Source organism: Lampetra fluviatilis, chromosome 56, assembly GCF_964198595.1.
Source record: "Lampetra fluviatilis chromosome 56, kcLamFluv1.1, whole genome shotgun sequence".
Lineage (NCBI taxonomy): Eukaryota > Metazoa > Chordata > Hyperoartia > Petromyzontiformes > Petromyzontidae > Lampetra > Lampetra fluviatilis.
Window position 1 is genome coordinate 2,832,132 of NC_136330.1, and position 18,636 is coordinate 2,850,767.

Consider the following 18,636-nt stretch of genomic DNA (forward strand, 5'->3'; position numbering starts at 1 on the left):
GAGCAGCAACTATGAAGGCCGGCAAGACACACGAGGGAGTAGGGTGGCCAGCACCACGCGCGGCCGCCTTTGTCTCCCCAGCGGCGATGTTAACTACACACCGCACCGGGTACTCATTTGAGGCCGAGTAGACCTAGGGGAGACCCAGGACCGGTGCGGATAATCGTCACCGTTGTTGGCCGCGAGCGGGAATCGAACTCGGGTGGCCGGGCTCGTAACTCGCTCAATGGCAGAGCAATCGGATGGTTGCGGGTTCAAATCGTGGTCGGGAGATTGACTAAGCCACATCATTACACCAACGTTGATATACAATGAGCACCGATTCTTTTTTTTTACGAAGTCCTATGGATAGACTCGATCGCGTCAGAAGAACGTGGCATGGGTCTCCACTGGTTCGGGGCTGTAAACCAGGTGGTGAGCACCGCCGATGACCCGATGCTCAATTTGAGGAAGAGACCACTTCATACCTCCCCCGACGTTGGCCCGACGTACAATATGTCAAGCACCAGGACGTCGTGAAATGACATCGCAGCCGACGAGATAAATGCCGTTGTTCTTGAGGCACCGGTGCACAAAGCACACCGAAGGATCCCACAAATCACTTCATTACGGAGACGGCTTTGCTCAGACGTCTAGGGTAGGTCACAGGCTAATCCTACAATTTCGGAATCTATTAATGTTTTTTTTTTTATGATTGACAGGAGAGAATGGATTTACCCACCGAACCTATAAATATAATGGAAATGTTGAGCATCTGGATTCAATCTAAGTCCCGTCGGGTTGACCGTGTTCCAGTCATCTGCACTCGCCACAAAGACAAAGAACCCCCGTGTAGCCTTTACCAGACCGTTGGGGTAAGTGCTGTCGGCACGGCACACGAGGGGCTGGGTGGGCCAATACCACGCCCGGCCGCCTTTGTCTCCCCAATGGTGATGATTGCACCACCACACGACCCGGGGAAGACGCATGACCGGTTCAGATAATCGTCGCTGGTGTTGGCCGTGAGCGGGAATCGAACTCGTGCCACCCGGCTCGCATGTCAATCAGACACAACTATCGCCTCTTTACTTTGAGAGCCCAAGATCATAGTTGCTGCTGTATACTTAGCATCTGATTGAAGGGACGAGCAAGATGATAGTGCTTTCTCCTTGGTACATCGGTCTCTCCGCGTAAGAATGAAAAAAAAGCAAAAGTACATTTTGCACAAGTGCATTTTGCGAGTGCGTCATTTCAGCAATCCTGTGCGGCATTACTAAATCAGCACACGAAGAACCCTGCACCGGGTTCAACGTGAAAGTGTCTCATTGGGCATCGTCAGGCTTGCTTGAAGCAATGCCGGTTAACTGACAGACGCAATCCGCCTGTGACCTACCCTAGCCATCTGAACGCTAAGTTCTAAAGGAGCACGTTAAACACAACAAGACAATCAGCGCCGCTGAGATAATGCTCTCCCAGGAGGCAGTACATTCTTTTTATTTTTTTTGCGAAGCAGACGTATTGTCTGTGTGTCGATATTGTTATTCATGCTCTGATTAAATTATGCATTTGTGATGTACCTTATTCGAGACTATTTTGGGCCACAATGTAAATTATGAATGATTTTTTTATTTTACCAGGTAAGGCCCACCGAGCTAGACAACTCTTTTTCAGAAGCGACCTGGTCATCACAAACGATAGCTCAACGAAGTGGCTTGTGATCATCACGTGGACGTTGAAATCAGCCAAATACTATAAACGCGTGATGTCGATTCTAAATGTGGAGGGAGAAACCGGAAGACCCGCGTAAAAATCCACGTGACCACGGGGAAAGAGACACGCAACTCCAAATATACAGCAGCAGGCGTCAGGGTCGGGATCGAACCCACCACCTCCTGTAGACCAGGCGAGGTAGTTAACATCTCCTAGCCATCGTGATGATGATGAGAGAGAGAAAGACACGAAAACTCCAAATATACAGCAGCAGGCGTCAGGGTCCGGATCGAGCCCACGACCTCCTGCATACCAGGCGAGGTAGTTAACATCTCCTAGCCACCCCGATTGGTGGGGTGGCTGGTACAAACGCCCGGGCCCACATGGCTATGGTAGGGGCTCGGCGACCCTTCAAAGAAGATGAAAAAGAGTAATTTTGTTGTTTATTCTCTCTCACCAAAAGTAATTGGAGAGCCACATCTTAAATAAAGAAAATTGGTGATGGAATAGATCGTTTCCATTTAGTCACCCCCTCCCTCTCCGCCTTCGTTATTATTCAACAATACAGTTTGACCGTACATGTTGTTGTGACCAAGACATCCCATAGTGACCCCATTCCCTGCCACATTTAATCAATCGTCGTTACATTTAATTACGTTCGAGATTTAAGGGTTTTTTTTTTAACGACTACCCACCTCTCATTCACCGACTCACACGGCAGTGTCGGCCGCGACGGTGGAGGAGGCGATGGGGCTGCTGACAATCACCGTGTCCCAGGAGGGATGCCCTCGCGTTTTTATCGTCGACAGCGACGCCGTCAAGAGCCGCAGTGGCTTCACAGTCGCCGTGCGAAAATGTTGTGAGGTCGCGCTCGTCATCATCATCATCACACACAAAGCGCTCGCTGCAAATGGACCACAATTCCTCGCTGATCTCGTCAAAGGAGCGTAAACCACCATCCACGTGAACTGCGCTCATCCTCGCAGCAGCAGCAGCAGCGGAGGCGGCGGCTTTTGGCTTTAGCCATCGAACTTCACGGCTCAGACATCGGACACGGGCGGCGGTAGCCACCGCGTCGCGCTTTCAAATGCGCTTCTGCGGCCGTCTGGAACGCTCTCTTCCTTCCGATATTATTTTTTTTTAAAGCCTAAAGGTGTGCACTTTTAAATCGTCTAGATTGACAAACTCATTGTCTTTAGAACTACTTGTTGTGTTTAGTTCGTTGTCCTTAACCCGCACCTCTGATGAGCGCGGTTCGCTACGTACGGTGCGAAAGAAGTTCAATGAAAAAAATATAAAATATCCCCCGCCGAGGCCTTAGAAGACTGTTGGGGCAAGTGCTGTTAGCGAGCACCTGTGAAGGCCGGAACGGTACACGCGGGGGTGGGTGGCCAGCACCACGCCCGGCCGCCTTGATCTCCCCAGTGGCGATGTTTACACACCACACCAGGTACTGATTTGAGGCTGAGTCAACCTAGGGGAGGCGCGGTTCGCAATTTGTTAGGATTATTACACTAGTTATTAGTATAGTGTATAGATGTTGCAGCGTAAAATGTAAAAAATACGTGTTATTGTTCGTCTCCTTATATATAAATTACGCTTGGAAGAGTAGTCCAAACCCCACTTCTAAGGGGAAGCTCTGAAGAGCGTTGTCGAGTGGAGGGCCCTTCTAGCAGAAGTGGCGTAAGAAAGAAATCGCGCGGCTGGACCTTTACAAATAAATAAATAAATGTCTACGTTTTTACTGCCGTGGCTCTGAAAACAACAAAACGAGGACAGTTTGGTCAATAAATAATTCATGAATACCGCTCAAGGAAATTGTGGGGAGGGGGTGGGGGTGGTGTGTTGTTTTTTTTCTCCCCACATTGAGTAAAGACTAAGTGAACATGTGTACGTGAGCGCGTGACGCCGGGCCCCTTATCTCAGAGAGGCGGGGCGCGCATGAAGCAGCAGCTCAGGCGAGCAGTGTCTGTCGAGAGCGGAGGCTTAAGATTGATCATCTTTGCTGTGGAACGCGGGCGTGGGTGCATTGGGAGTGGGGTGGTGGTGGTGATCGACAAGGTGTGGCTCTCCGTCGAGCGCATGCTGATGCGCTCCTTGGTCATCCTGCCGTGCGGTGTTGCGCGGCTCGGCGAGCGATTCGTTAAATTCACTCCCGGCAACTTCTAGAGATGTTGGTCAGTTTATTTTGTGTGAACCGGCTCGTTGTTTTCAGCTCTGGGGAATGGGGGTGGGGTGGGGGTCGTGCGTCATGATGACAACGGAGGGGGGGGGGGTTGGGGGAGAGGCCTCGTTTTTGGGAGATAAAATGAAAGTGCCCGTGTTGGTGTTGTGGAGTAAACACGCTGCGCTGTGGCAGTGGCGTGGATCAATCTCCTCCTACACGCTGCCGTGCATAGAGGATGGGGGGGGGAGATGCCGGCCCAGGGACGAATCTCAACCGCGTGGTCCCCCCGAGGCCTTCAAGATAAACAGGAATTTTTGAATTTGGTCAAATTCGCAACAACAACAACAACAACAGAAAACGCCCTCAATATTTCAAGAGCGTCAACGCACTGTGGTCAATTGCAAGACGGTGGTGGGTACTTCATAAATAACGTCACGGAGCAGATGGGTCTCGCAAGAGCCCCCCCTGTTAAGACGTTAATGTGACCTACTCTTCCACGCCGGGCAGAGGACGGACGCCTCGGAAGAGGTGTTAGTACACCGCCCTCTGCACCCCCCCCCCACCACCGTAGGGTGTAACACGGCTCAACGCGGATGGGTGAACGGAGCCGTTCAACTTTCCCGAGCCGAGGGATTGAATCCGCCGCCGGCAGCCTCCGTATCCGCGGGCGGGCCCAGCGTGCCGCGAACCGTGAGGGCGACGGGCGTGGCAGGCAGCCCGCGTCCGTATTAAACGTGTAATTAATTCAAACAAACCAAAAATGTCGAGCTCTAATCTTTCCGCGGATATTGCTTCTTTTATACAGCGGTTGAGCTCCGATAAGCATTTCATGAAGAAGCGTTTATCACGCTGTGTGCGCGTGGACAAAAAAAAAATCGAAAATAAATGATTTAATTTGAAATGTTTTCAGGGTAATGTTATATATTAACCGCTAAAGATAATAATAATAATACCGATAAGCATGCCGCTGCATAATTGACACTTGCGGTGTTTACAATTATACATTTTTGGAGGGGAGAGGGGGGAGGAGAGGGGTAAAAAAGATCCGCTGCGTCAAATCGCGTTGTGACGCATTAATGGGACGTAATTGACGTCGAGCGATGAAATCGTTTCCATTTAGGGTGGCAATTATGGTAATTATAAGAATGGTTTGTTCCGCATGTTAAAACGAGCTTGCGAAGTTACAATTTTTGCAAATTATTAGGCTCTTTGCTGAATTATTTTTCAGATCCCACTGGAGATGTCTTTTTTATATTCGGTGGCGAACGGTCACATTGGGACAGAAAAAAAGGAGGGGGGGCTTTCAAGTATTTTTTTCCTAAAATGAAATTTCTAGTTGATAAAAAAAAAATCTTGCGGATAAATCTAAAGACACATCTAGAGAGAGAGAAAAAGCGGAAGTAATAGCCCATCATATCGTGCTGCGTAATATGAATCACCGTTTGTATCCGAAGGTATATCTGAAATATGTAAATCAATTATTGCGCACTGCCAAGCCACGTCTAATCTCGCGAAGATTATGTAGAAATAACATTGTGTGTTTACAGCAGCAGCAGCAGGATCTGGCAGAGGTAGGTAGTGACGGTAGGGAGAGGGGCGGATAATCCCCCGCCCCCCCCCCCCTCTCTAATTTTTTTTCGTAAAAAAATAAAGCACAATTAAATCTGGACTTAAAGCTTTCGCGACTGCAGTAATGCATATCCTTTGGCTCTTTTGGTAAAGTCACGTAGATAGGTTCAAAGTAAATAACACGACAAACGGCGACGTTCACGATCGCAACACAAGCGATCGTCATCTGGAATGTTTTTGTTATTTTCTACCTATCTACGTGACTTTACCGAAAGACCCAAACGATATGAAAGCGCAATTAATCAATGGGCAATGCACGAAGGCTTTCCCGATACACGCAGCGGGGCGAGAGCGAGAAGCAGGCTATATGAAGGACAAAAGCTAATTATATCCTTACTCATTCTGTTTTAACATTTGTTTAAAGGTTAGTCTACTACGTTCACTTTGTTTAACCCCCCACCACCACCACCGCTCCCCCACCGAGCCCCCCCTTCTCCACCCCCCAGAGGACCCAACGGTCAGCACACCGGACTTGCAACCCAGAGGTCATCGGTTCGACCTCCCGGCACGGGAGATGAAACGACGGCGCAACATTTCCCCGTTGCAAGGCCCACTCACGCGAGCCCACGATGCAAACCGCCGGCGACAATCGGGCGCGCTAGTCAAGGGCTAAATATGATTTAAAGCTTTCGTGACTGCAGGGATTTCATCTTCTTGGTTCTTTCGGTAAAGTCTCCACCTGAAGACGGCTGCTTGCGTTGTGGCCGAAACGTCGTGAGAATTATTTGATTATGTTTTATTTTTATTATTTTACTTTTTTTCCTTCTACGTGACTTTACCCAAAGAACCAAGAAGAGCTAAATATGATCGCCCCGTTATTCAAAGCAACCTACAGTAAAGGGGCCATTAAAAGCCATCGCTGATCCATTCTCTTCGGAGTCACCTCCACCTGCAAGTATCCCTAACCCCCGCAGGGCTGTTGAAGGCGTTCATTGATGTGCGAGGTGGGCGAGGTGGACAAGGTGGACTAGGTGGACGAGGTGGGCGAGGTGGACGAGGTGGACAAGGTGGGCGAGGTGGGAGAGGTGGACAAGGTGGGCGAGGTGGGAGAGGTGGACGAGGTGGGAGAGGTGGGCGAGGTGGACGAGGTGGGTGAGGTGGGAGAGGTGGACGAGGTGGACGAGGTGGGTGAGGTGGACGAGGTGGACGAGGTGAACGAGGTGGACAAGGTAGACAAGGTGGACGAGGTGGACGAGGTGGACGAGGTGAACGAGGTGGACGAGGTAGACAAGGTGGACGAGGTGAACGAGGTGGACGAGGTGGGTGAGGTGGGAGAGGTGGACGAGGTGGACGAGGTGGGTGAGGTGGACGAGGTGAACGAGGTGGACGAGGTAGACAAGGTGGACGAGGTGGGTGAGGTGGAGACGTGGGCGAGGTGGACGAGGTGTCTCAACGGTGCGAGCTCCGAGGGTGGCTCCAGCGAGACCCTGGGGTTCTCACGTCTCGTGGAGGGAGTTGACGGCGAGGTCACATGTGGGGACTCTACTTTGTCCAAGTCGTCTGGCACAGCAGTGACGTGAGCAAGCTATGACAGAGCCCAGCACCTTCACCCTTTATACAAAAACCAGACAAACCCCCCCCACCCCGCCCGTCTTTTGATTTTATAAATTTGACACATCACGATCAGACGTTCGGAAATAATAAAACGAGCACTCTTCTTGGTTCTTTCGGTAAAGTCAGGTAGAATGTGACTTTACCGAAAGAACCAAGAAGATGAATCCCTGCAGTCACGAAAGCTTTAAATCGAAATTTAACCGCCACTACGGGGTGGGATTCCATAAAACTCTAAGATCTTTCAACAAACTCCGGGATATTCTACGTGACTTTACCGAAAAAACCAAGAAGATGAATCCATGCAGTCACAAAAACTTTAAATCGAAATTTAACCGCCACTACGGGGTGGGATTCCACAAAACTCTAAGATCTTTCAACAAACTCCGGGATATTCTACGTGACTTTACCGAAAGAACCAAGAAGATGAATCCATGCAGTCACGAAAACTTTAAATCGAAATTTAACCGCCACTACGGGGTGGGATTCCACACACGGGCAACGGGCAATCGGTGAAGGGAAAGACGCTCCTCGGGAAGTTGCAGAGCGAGAGTTGAAGAGCAGCGAACTCAGCCAACCACTTCACAGCAGAGGTCGCAATCGGGTACCCGATACTCGTACCCTACCCGATACCCGGCTACCCGTACCCGGCCAAATACGGGTACCCGTTTGCGACCCTGTTGCGGCCGGGTACGGGTACGGGTAGGCCGTGAGTCACTGTTGAGTAACTGTTTGTCACTCATTTCCCAATGTCTTGTCTCTTCTCACAATTCAAGTTCCTAGAATCAACCCACCCGCGCCTGCAACATGGCTTCATCCCAGAGGTCGCAATCAGGTACCCGATACCCGTACCCTACCCGATACCCGACTACCCGTACCCGGCCGTGTACGGGTACGGGTAGGCCGTGAGTCACTGGTGAGTCACCGTTTGTCACTCACTTCCCAACGTCTTGTCTCTTCTCACAATTCAAGTTCCTAGAATCAACCCACCCGCGCCTGCAACATGACTTCATCCCAGAGGTCGCAATCAGGTACCCGTACCCTACCCGTACACGAGAAAAAGACAACGACCCCCCCCCCTATCCACACACCGCCATCCTCACAAGAGAATAGTAACGCAGGCTGGGAAACCACGAGTTTCTTACGAGACAATTCGTGAATAAATAATTACATGGTTTCACACGTAGTAAGGCTTTCGCGACCAATATGTATTCATAATAAAGGTGTTTGGGTTAGTTTGCCTAAGTGTAAATGTTGTGTCGTAACCCTCCACCACCCGACGCAGCCAATTAGTAAGGGATTTGTCACGTAAACAAAACGCCAATTAGTTACTGCTTCAGCCCACCGGTGTGTTGGAGAGTAAATCCACAACATTTACAATTTATACCTACGCGATCTAAACCAAAAACCTTTATTATGAACTAATTATGTGGTTTCCAGAGGGATTTTTTTTTAGCAGCAGTGAGCATCAGTGACTAAAACGAAACTTTGAAAAAAATATTATTTATTTTACCAGGAACAGCCCCACTGACCTGCTCTATAGCTATTTTAAATCCTTTATATTAAGTTCACTTGCTTGCTGGCTTGCGCGCTTACGACCGTGCAAATCTTTCGGTCGTTTTTTAACCCACTTCCCGTGATCCAATCGAGCTGACATTTTGCACACAGACTCGTTGTGTGTGACAATTAATTTTCGTGAAAATTTTTTTCCAAAATTTTCAACATTTTAGGAAAAAAATTATTATATTTAATTACCAATTGCTTAATGGTGGCAGGCAATCATCTGACCCATAGGTGTCAGCCATCTCAAGCCAGAGGACGAGAGGACTCTAGCCGCCACGCATATAAAGGATTTATAGTGAAAAACTTTGTTTTTACGGGTTAATTTTTTCAGACGCGTATTTGGCGACCACGAATATATCGCCTCAACGGGAGCGGCTTATCGTCACGTCGAAAGTTATAGCAGTAGCCAAACACTCTGAACGCGTGACGTTGATTCTCAATATGGAGGGGGGAAAACCCGGAGGAGCCTGCGACAAATCCACGCGACCACGGGGAGAGAGACGCGCAGACTCCAAGCATACAGGCGTAGCGCTCGGGATCGAACCCACAAACATCCTGGTATACCAGGCGAGGTAGTTAACATCTCCTAGCCACCGCGTGACGATACGGTGCTGCACTGATGAGTTTTTTTTTAGGAGGATAAAACCGGTCCGCTGTTCCCTATCGCTGTCTCAATGCTCTTGTAAGTCGCTAAAAAAAATGTTTGGTGGCGATCTCAGACCTCACACGTCGCTTGTACTTCTTCAAGAAAAGCCGATGGATTTTGTTCCATAATGCACAAACAGCTGTGTGCTTTTAACCTATTTCTGTGCCCTCGATTAATGAATACTTGTTCATACAAAACCAGGACACGTCAAAAATAACCCCCCCCTCCAACCCCCGCCAAAAAAAATGTAAATGTTCAACGTGCCAATTCCCGATAACAATGTCCCCAAGATGTGCCGCAGCAGCAGCAGCAGGGAGAGACGCGCGTGTGTGTGCGTGGCAGATACAATAAAAAAGCTGCATAATGCAACGAAGGGACCCCCCCCCTCTCCTCGTTCCCCGACTGCCCCCTCCCGCACCGACTGCCCACACCCCCACACACCCACACACCCACGTCCCGAGGGGTGGCCTCTCTGGTGAGAATTCGCCCGGGTAAAGAAATCGTCAAATTACCATTTTTCGGTGACTCACTTAACCCACGCAGCTGGGTGCAACGTCGCGCGGTGACCAGTGACGGATTATCCCAGTAGCACCAGTAGCTACAAATACTACGGGCCCCCCACTTTCAAGTGCCCCCCACTTTCAAAGGCCCCCCACTTTCAAGGGCCCCGCACATTCAAGGGCCCTGCACTTTCAAGGGCCACGCGCTAAATGCATTCAAGCCACCAATTCCGGTTCGGTGATTCTGCACTTACTCTATTACTATAGCACTATACCGCCTTCAACTTTTACGAACGACCGGGTGTTTAAGGTGAGCGATGTGTCGTATTATCTGGCTGTATAGCGAATTTAAAAAATACAATGACTTTACTGTGCAAGTTAAAAATGTGTTTTAATATTTGCGTGTTTTTTTTTATTAGGGCCCCTTTATAACATCATGCTACAGGCCCCGCGCACTTAGCTTAATCCGGCACTTGCAGTGACTTAGCCTGATCATCCGTAACGGTTTGTAGCCGGCTTAAGCCAACAACAACAGACATCGTAATGCCATTTGTAACGCGCACAATGTTTAACGAGAATACATGGCCGTGACTCAGAGGCGCAGAGAGCCAACGTCATCAGTGTCGCTCGAAAACCAGGCGACAAGAAGAGGTGGGGGGGTCTTTAAGAAAGAGGTGGTGGGGGTCTTTAAGAAAGAGGTGGGGAGCCTTTAAGAAAGAGGTGGGGGCCTTTAAGAAAGAGGTGGGGGACCTTCAAGAAAGAGGTGGGGGACCTTCAAGAAAGAGGTGGGGGGTCTTTAACAAAGAGGTGGGGGGCCTTTAAGCGTCTCTTAGGAGTCGGTGTAAGTGGGATGATGCGAGAGTGAATGGGGGTGGCGTTCCAGACGACGGCGGCTGCCACGGAGAAACTTTGCCCAGCAGTGAGGAGGGGGAGGGTGGGGAGGAGGGGGAGGGTGGGGAGGGTGGGGAGGAGGGTGAGGGTGGGGAGGGTGGAGAGGGTGGGGAGGAGGGGGAGGGTGGGGAGGGTGGGGAGGAGGGGGAGGGTGGGGAGGAGGGGGAGGGTGGGGAGGGTGGGGAGGAGGGGGAGGAGGGGGAGGGTGGGGAGGACGGGGAGGGTGGGGAGGACTGGGAGGGTGGGGAGGAGGGGGAGGGTGGGGAGGGTGGGGAGGAGGGGGAGGAGGGGGAGGGTGGGGAGGACTGGGAGGGTGGGGAGGAGGGGGAGGGTGGGGAGGAGGGGGAGGAGGGGGAGGGTGGGGAGGACGGGGAGGGTGGGGAGGACTGGGAGGGTGGGGAGGAGGGGGAGGGTGGGGAGGGTGGGGAGGAGGGGGAGGAGGGGGAGGAGGGGGAGGGTGGGGAGGACTGGGAGGGTGGGGAGGAGGGGGAGGGTGGGGAGGAGGGGGAGGGTGGGGAGGACGGGCAGGGTGGGGAGGACTGGGAGGGTGGGGAGGAGGGGGAGGGTGGGGGAGAAGGGGGAGGAGGGGGAGGGTGGGGAGGAGGGGGAGGAGGGGGAGGGTGGGGAGGGTGGGGAGGAGGGGGAGGGTGGGGAGGGTGGGGAGGACGGGGAGGGTGGGGAGAAGGGGGAGGAGGGGGAGGGTGGTGAGGGCCCTGCCTGTAGCTGGCGGTAATGGGGGTTGGGCGAGGACAACGGATCCCCACTCCGTCGCCAACGCGCGCACCTCGTAAAGGGGATGTAACAATGTGGGTCGCCGTGATGAGACGTGAATGGGGTGGGCGGTTGTTTTTGTTGCTCCACCCCCCCCCTCCGCCCCCCCCCCCCCAGCTCTCCCCGGGGCCCCCCCCCCCAGCCCCCCCAGCCCCCCCTCTTTTCGAGTGTGTCACCAAATTCATCAAAAGATTCCGTGAGGACGCCTCGCGCTCTCCCCACCTCTTGTTGAGCGAGAAGCAATGGGAGCAGAGAGAGAGAGAGAAAGAGATGGAGAGAGAGAGAGACAGAGAGACAGAGGGGGAGCATTTGCAAGTCCATTCTCATCGCCGTGTTTTTAAATCTCCCCTCTCTCCCTCCTCCTCCTCTCCCCGGCGTGACACATCGAATGGCGTATCGGGCGAGACGGCTTCTGCGTTCATTTATTTTTCACTCGACGTTCCAGATCGCTGCTAGGCTGGTCGTGGCGCAGTTTGGTTTCAGTTTCATTGATTTCGTACAGCCCCGTGAGCCGGGTTAATGGGAGCGTCGTTGTGATTATCATTATTATAGATCGGTGCGCCTAACCATAATACTAATTGATTATTGTCGCCATATGAGTGCTGTAACCATGTGAGCTTGCTATAATGACGAGTCACATGCGTTGTGGGGGGGGGGGGCATCTGGTAACCTCACAGCAGCCCCCGCGAGCCACTGGTGACCCCAGCTCACCTTTGCTGCGTCCCCAGCATCATCAGCATCATCATCGTGCTGCTGCTGCTGCTGCCAAATGCCCGGTGGCGTTTCAAATGTGGCTACAGCCCTCGCACACCGATGATGATGATGATGTCTCATCGGCGAGAGTGCAACCCCCCCACCCCTTCTCCTCCTCCCTCGCTGTGAAAATGAGTAAAGAACGCCGCCCTAATGCCACCTTCGCCGGGATTGTTTGCACGCAACTCCACAAACGCCACTCTACGTGTGTGTGTGTGTGTGCGAGTGTGTGTGTGCGTGTGTGTGTGCGTGTGTGTGTGTGCGAGTGTGTGTGAGTGTGTGTGTAGATGAGTGTGTGTGTGTGCGCGAGTGTGTGTGCGTGTGCGTGTGTGCGAGTGTGTGTGAGTGTGTGTGTAGATGAGTGTGTGTGTGTGCGAGTGTGTGCAAGTGTGTGTGTGTGCGAGTGTGTGTGAGTGTGTGTGTGCGTGTGTGTGTGTGAGCGCGTGTGTGCAAGTGTGTGTGTGTGCGAGTGTGCGTGTGTGTGTGTGCGAGTGTGTGTGAGTGTGTGTGTAGATGAGTGTGTGTGTGTGCGAGTGTGTAAGTGTGTGCGAGTGTGTGTGGGTGAGTGTGTGTGTGCGTGTGTGTGTGTGAGCGCGTGTGTGCAAGTGTGTGTGTGTGCGAGTGTGCGTGTGTGTGTGTGTGTGTGTGTGCGAGAGTGTGTGTGAGTGTGTGTGTAGATGAGTGTGTGTGTGTGCGAGTGTGTAAGTGGTGTGCGAGTGTGTGTGGGTGAGTGTGTGTGTGCGTGTGTGTGTGTGAGCGCGTGTGTGCAAGTGTGTGTGTGTGCGAGTGTGCGTGTGTGTGTGTGCGAGTGTGTGTGAGTGTGTGTGTGTGCGAGTGTGTAAGTGTGTGCGAGTGTGTGTGGGTGAGTGTGTGTGTGCGTGTGTGTGTGTGAGCGCGTGTGTGCAAGTGTGTGTGTGTGCGAGTGTGCGTGTTTGTGTGCGTGTGTGTGTGCGTGTGTGTGTGTGCGAGTGTATGTGTGTGCGAGTGTGTGTGTGCGCGTGTGCGTGTGCGTGCGTGTGTGTGTGCGAGTGTGTGTGTGTGTGGGGAGCGGTGGTGTAGCGGTTAGCGCTACGCTGCGCTACGAACCTGGCGAACCGGGTTCGATTCCCGATCACGGCCAACACTCAGTGGTGACGATTATCATAAACCGGTCCTGTGCCTTCCCTTGGTCGACTCGGCCTCAAATGAGTACCTGGGACAGTGTGCGGTAAACATCGCCACCGGGGGAGACAAAGGCGGCCGGGCGTGCTGTTGGCCACCCACCCCCTCGTGCGCCGTTCCGGCCTTCATACGTACTCACTACCAGCACTTGCCCCTTTCAGTCTGTGACGGCTATACGGGGGACCTGTGTCTTTGTGCGCTTGTGGTATCGTGAGCAATAGAATTTAGTCGAGATGGATGTGGCACGTTTTGCCAATTATTATATTCATCATCAACCCCCCGAAAGGAACATCTCGGGACTGTTGCGATCGAAATTAACCGAACCGTGCCAGGTACTCTGTCACTTTCATTTGTTTGGCTGTGGCAGGAGGTGCAGTGAGGCCGTCCCGACGCACGCAAACGCCGCACCCGTGAGACGCGGGCCGATGATTTGAATGCAGAGGAAATGCGGTGCTTTGCTGTAAGCCTAAAAAAAGATTCATAATCTCTACATATGAATCTGTGTCTCTGTATTTGATTGATACGGTGGACGTAGAGAAGTTAACAACCACGAGGGTGACGAATATGCGACGGTGTCCCGGGAGTGGTGGAGGGGGGGCGGTGGGGGGGGGGGGGCGAAAGGGGGGAGGTGGGGGGGCCAGAGGGGGAGGTGGTGGGGGGGGGCGAGAGGGGGAAGTGGGGGGGGGGAGCGAGAGGGGGAGGTGGGGGGCGAGAGGGGGGGAGATGGGGGGGGCGAGAAGGGGGGAGGTGGAGGGGCGAGGGGGGGGGAGGTGGGGGAGGGCGAGAGGGGGGAGGTGGGGGGCGAGAGGGGGGGAGATGGGGGGGGGGCGAGAAGGGGGGGAGGTGGGGGGGCGAGAAGGGGGGAGGTGGGGGGGCGAGAAGGGGGGAAGGTGGAGGGGCGAGAGGGGGGGAAGTGGGGGGGCGAGAGGGGGGGAGGTGGAGGGGCGAGGGGGGGGGAGGTGGGGGGAGGGCGAGAGGGGGGAGGTGGGGGGCGAGAGGGGGGGAGATGGGGGGGCGAGAAGGGGGGAGATGGGGGGGCGAGAAGGGGGGGAGGTGGGGGGGCGAGAAGGGGGGAAGGTGGAGGGGCGAGAGGGGGGGAAGTGGGGGGGCGAGAGGGGGGGAGGTGGAGGGGCGAGGGGGGGGGAGGTGGGGGAGGGCGAGAGGGGGGAGGTGGGGGGCGAGAGGGGGGGAGATGGGGGGGCGAGAAGGGGGGAGGTGGGGGGGCGAGAAGGGGGGAGGTGGGGGGGCGAGAAGGGGGGAAGGTGGAGGGGCGAGAGGGGGGGGAAGTGGGGGGGCGAGAGGGGGGGAGGTGGAGGGGCGAGGGGGGGGGGAGGTGGGGGAGGGCGAGAGGGGGGAGGTGGGGGGCGAGAGGGGGGGAGATGGGGGGGCGAGAAGGGGGGAGATGGGGGGGGCGAGAAGGGGGGAGGTGGGGGGGCGAGAAGGGGGGAAGGTGGAGGGGCGAGAGGGGGGGAAGTGGGGGGGCGAGAGGGGGGGAGGTGGAGGGGCGAGGGGGGGGGGAGGTGGGGGAGGGCGAGAGGGGGGAGGTGGGGGGCGAGAGGGGGGGAGATGGGGGGGCGAGAAGGGGGGAGATGGGGGGGCGAGAAGGGGGGAGGTGGGGGGGCGAGAAGGGGGAAGGTGGAGGGGCGAGAGGGGGGGAAGTGGGGCGAGGGGCGAGAGGGGGGGAGGTGGAGGGGCGAGGGGGGGGGAGGTGGGGGAGGGCGAGAGGGGGGAGGTGGGGGGCGAGAGGGGGGGGAGATGGGGGGGGCGAGAAGGGGGGAGGTGGAGGGGGGGCGAGAGGGGGGGAGATGGGGGGGCGAGAAGGGGGGAGGTGGGGGGGCGAGAAGGGGGGAAGGTGGAGGGGGCGAGAGGGGGGGGAGGTGGGGGGGCGAGAGGGGGGAGATGGGGGGGGCGAGAAGGGGGGGAGGTGGGGGTGGCGAGAAGGGGGGAAGGTGGAGGGGCGAGAGGGGGGGGAGGTGGGGGGGCGAGAAGGGGGGAGGTGGGGGGGCGAGAGGGGGGGAGGTGGAGGGGCGAGGAGGGGGGGGAGATGGGGGGGCGAGAAGGGGGGGAGGTGGGGGGGCGAGAGGGGGGGGAGGTGGGGGGGCGAGAGGGGGGAGGTGGAGGGGCGAGGGGGGGGGAGGTGGGGGAGGGCGAGAGGGGGGAGGTGGGGGGCGAGAGGGGGGGGAGATGGGGGGGGCGAGAAGGGGGGAGGTGGGGGGGCGAGAAGGGGGGGAGGTGGGGGGGCGAGAAGGGGGGAAGGTGGAGGGGCGAGAGGGGGGGAAGTGGGGGGGCGAGAGGGGGGGAGGTGGAGGGGCGAGGGGGGGGGAGGTGGGGGAGGGCGAGAGGGGGGAGGTGGGGGGCGAGAGGGGGGGAGATGGGGGGGCGAGAAGGGGGGAGGTGGGGGGGCGAGAAGGGGGGAGGTGGGGGGGCGAGAAGGGGGGAAGGTGGAGGGGCGAGAGGGGGGGAAGTGGGGGGGCGAGAGGGGGGGAGGTGGAGGGGCGAGGGGGGGGGAGGTGGGGGGAGGGCGAGAGGGGGGAGGTGGGGGGCGAGAGGGGGGAGATGGGGGGCGAGAGGGGGGAGGTGGGGGGGCGAGAAGGGGGGAGGTGGGGGGGCGAGAAGGGGGGAAGGTGGAGGGGCGAGAGGGGGGGAAGTGGGGGGGCGAGAGGGGGGGAGGTGGAGGGGCGAGGGGGGGGGAGGTGGGGGAGGGCGAGAGGGGGGGAGGTGAGGGGGGCGAGAGGGGGGAGATGGGGTGGGGGGCGAGAAGGGGGGAGTGGGGGGGCGAGAAGGGGGGAGGTGGGGGGGCGAGAAGGGGGGAAGGTGGAGGGGCGAGAGGGGGGGAAGGTGGGGGGGCGAGAGGGGGGGAGGTGGAGGGGGCGAGGGGGGGGGGAGGTGGGGGAGGGCGAGAGGGGGGAGGTGGGGGGCGAGAGGGGGGGAGTGGGGGGGCGAGAAGGGGGGAGGATGGGGGGGCGAGAAGGGGGGAGGTGGAGGGGGCGAGAGGGGGGAAGGTGGAGGGGCGAGAGGGGGGGGAGGTGGGGGGGCGAGAGGGGGGGGCGAGGTGGAGGGGCGAGAGGGGGGGAGGTGGGGGGGCGAGAGGGGGGAGGTGGGGGGCGAGAGGGGGGGAGATGGGGGGGCGAGAAGGGGGGAGGTGGGGGGGCGAGAGGGGGGGGAGATGGGGGGGCGAGAAGGGGGGAGGTGGGGGGGCGAGAGGGGGGAAGGTGGAGGGGCGAGAGGGGGGGAGGTGGGGGGGCGAGAGGGGGGGAGATGGGGGGGCGAGAAGGGGGGAGGTGGGGTGGCGAGAAGGGGGGAAGGTGGAGGGGCGAGAGGGGGGGAGGTGGGGGGGCGAGAGGGGGGAGGTGGGGGGGCGAGAGGGGGGGAGGTGGAGGGGCGAGGGGGGGGGAGATGGGGGGGCGAGAGGGGGGAGGTGGGGGGGCGAGAGGGGGGGAGGTGGGGGGGCGAGAGGGGGGAGGTGAGGGGCGAGGGAGGGGGGAGGTGGGGGGCGAGAGGGGGGAGATGGGGGGGCGAGAAGGGGGGGAGGTGGGGGGGCGAGAGGGGAGGGAGGAGGGGGGGCGAGAAGTGGGGAGGTGGGGGGGCGAGAAGGGGGAAGGTGGAGGGGCGAGAGGGGGGGAGGTGGGGGGGCGAGAGGGGGGGAGGTGGAGGGGCGAGAAGGGGGGAGATGGGGGGCGAGAAGGGGGGAGGTGGGGGGGCGAGAAGGAGGGAAGGTGGAGGGGCGAGAGGGGGGGAGGTGGGGGGCGAGAGGGGGGGAGGTGGGGGGGCGAGAGGGGGGGGGAGATGGGGGGGCGAGAAGGGGGGAGGTGGGGGGGGAGGTGGAGGGGCGAGGGGGGAGGGGGGGAGGCAGGTGGGGGGGGGCGAGAGGGGGGGCAGCAGCAGCAGCTTCTGGCTCGCCATCGAACACAGACGGTGCGCACCGCACCGTCGCGCAGCACCTCCAGACGCCCCTCCGCGGCCGTCTGGAACGTTCTTCCTTCCGATGCTGGACAGCCCGCCGGGAGTTATGGCACTTTTCAATCATCTACATCAGTGCCGAATTAAGCGAGTGCGGGGCCTGTAGAAAATATTATGAAGGGGCCATAAATACAAAATATTTAAACACAAATTTGTAATCTTGACTTAACGCTTTCGTGACTGCAGGAAAAAACTATTTATTTGAACCTATCTATGTGACTTTACCGAAAGACCCAAAGAATACAAATTTGTCACTTGCATAGTAAAGTAATTGTATTTAAAAATTTGCTATACAGCCAGATTGTACGACAAATCGCTCACCTTAAACACCCAAGTCGTTCATAAAAGTCGAAGGCGGTATAGTACTATAGTAATAGGGCAAGTGCAGAATCACTGAACCGGAATTGAGAACTTGAAAGCATTTAGCGCGGGGCCCTTGAAAGTGCGGGGCCCCTTAGCTACTAAATATGTTACTACTAGTAGCTACTACATATGTAGTAGTAGCTACTACTACATGTGTAGTAGCTACTACACATGTAGTAGTAGCTACTACACAAGTAGCTACTGTTGCTACTACGATAATCCCGCACTGATCTACATTGACAACTCATTTTTGTTGGAACGACTTTTTTGCGTTTGGTTTATTGTCCCTCCGCCCCGCATCTCCGATTAGCGCGGTTGGCTACGTTCAACATAAACACCCGTGACACCTAAAGTTACTCACTGTGCACGCTGTTACAGGTGCGTTACTCGCTATACACGCTGTTACATGTGCGTTACTCGCTATACACGCTGTTACATGTGCGTTACTCGCTATACGCGCTGTTACAGGTGCGTTACTCGCTATACGCGCTGTTACAGGTGCGTTACTCGCTATACGCGCTGTTACAGGTGCGTTACTCGCTAAACACGCTGTTACAGGTGCGTTACTCGCTATACACGCTGTTACAGGTGCGTTACTCGCTATACGCGCTGTTATATTTGTGATGAGCCCGGTGACCTGAGTTGGATTTTCCGGCCACGGCTAATGTAAGTGACATCTGGAACAGTCCTTATTACCCCCCCCCTCCCCCCTCTCTAATTCTACCAACCAATCTGACGGGCGCGGTGAAGTATATCGCTGAACAGTCCCCACATATGCCTGGCAGATTGATGCATGTCAGTGTTCTCCACTCGTTTTCAGAGGGGGAAGTTGTTGGAGGGGGAGGTGTCACTTTCGCTGATAAGACATCATCAGTGTGCGGGGCCGCTGGGGTTTGACATCAGCACGATGATGATGGGGGGGGGGGGGTCACGATTTGTGTCTTGTCGGGTTGGGCGCACGTACAGGGGCCGCACGAAAGGCCTTGCAATGA

General features: G+C 56.5%; 1 protein-coding gene across 2 annotated transcripts in view; it reads left to right on the plus strand.

Annotated features, from left to right (window-relative positions):
* The window catches only part of LOC144950078 (high-affinity choline transporter 1-like), a 140,885-nt gene that overhangs the window by 9,647 nt on the left and 112,602 nt on the right, over positions 1-18,636 (plus strand). Inside the window, exon 1 of one of the 2 annotated variants that reach the window (XM_078880097.1) lies at positions 7,853-7,871. The exons of the other annotated variant lie outside the window; for it this stretch is intronic. The gene's annotated coding sequence lies outside the window, so the exon portion shown is untranslated. Of the gene's footprint in view, positions 1-7,852; positions 7,872-18,636 lie in introns of those variants that run through there. 2 annotated transcript variants of the gene reach the window in all.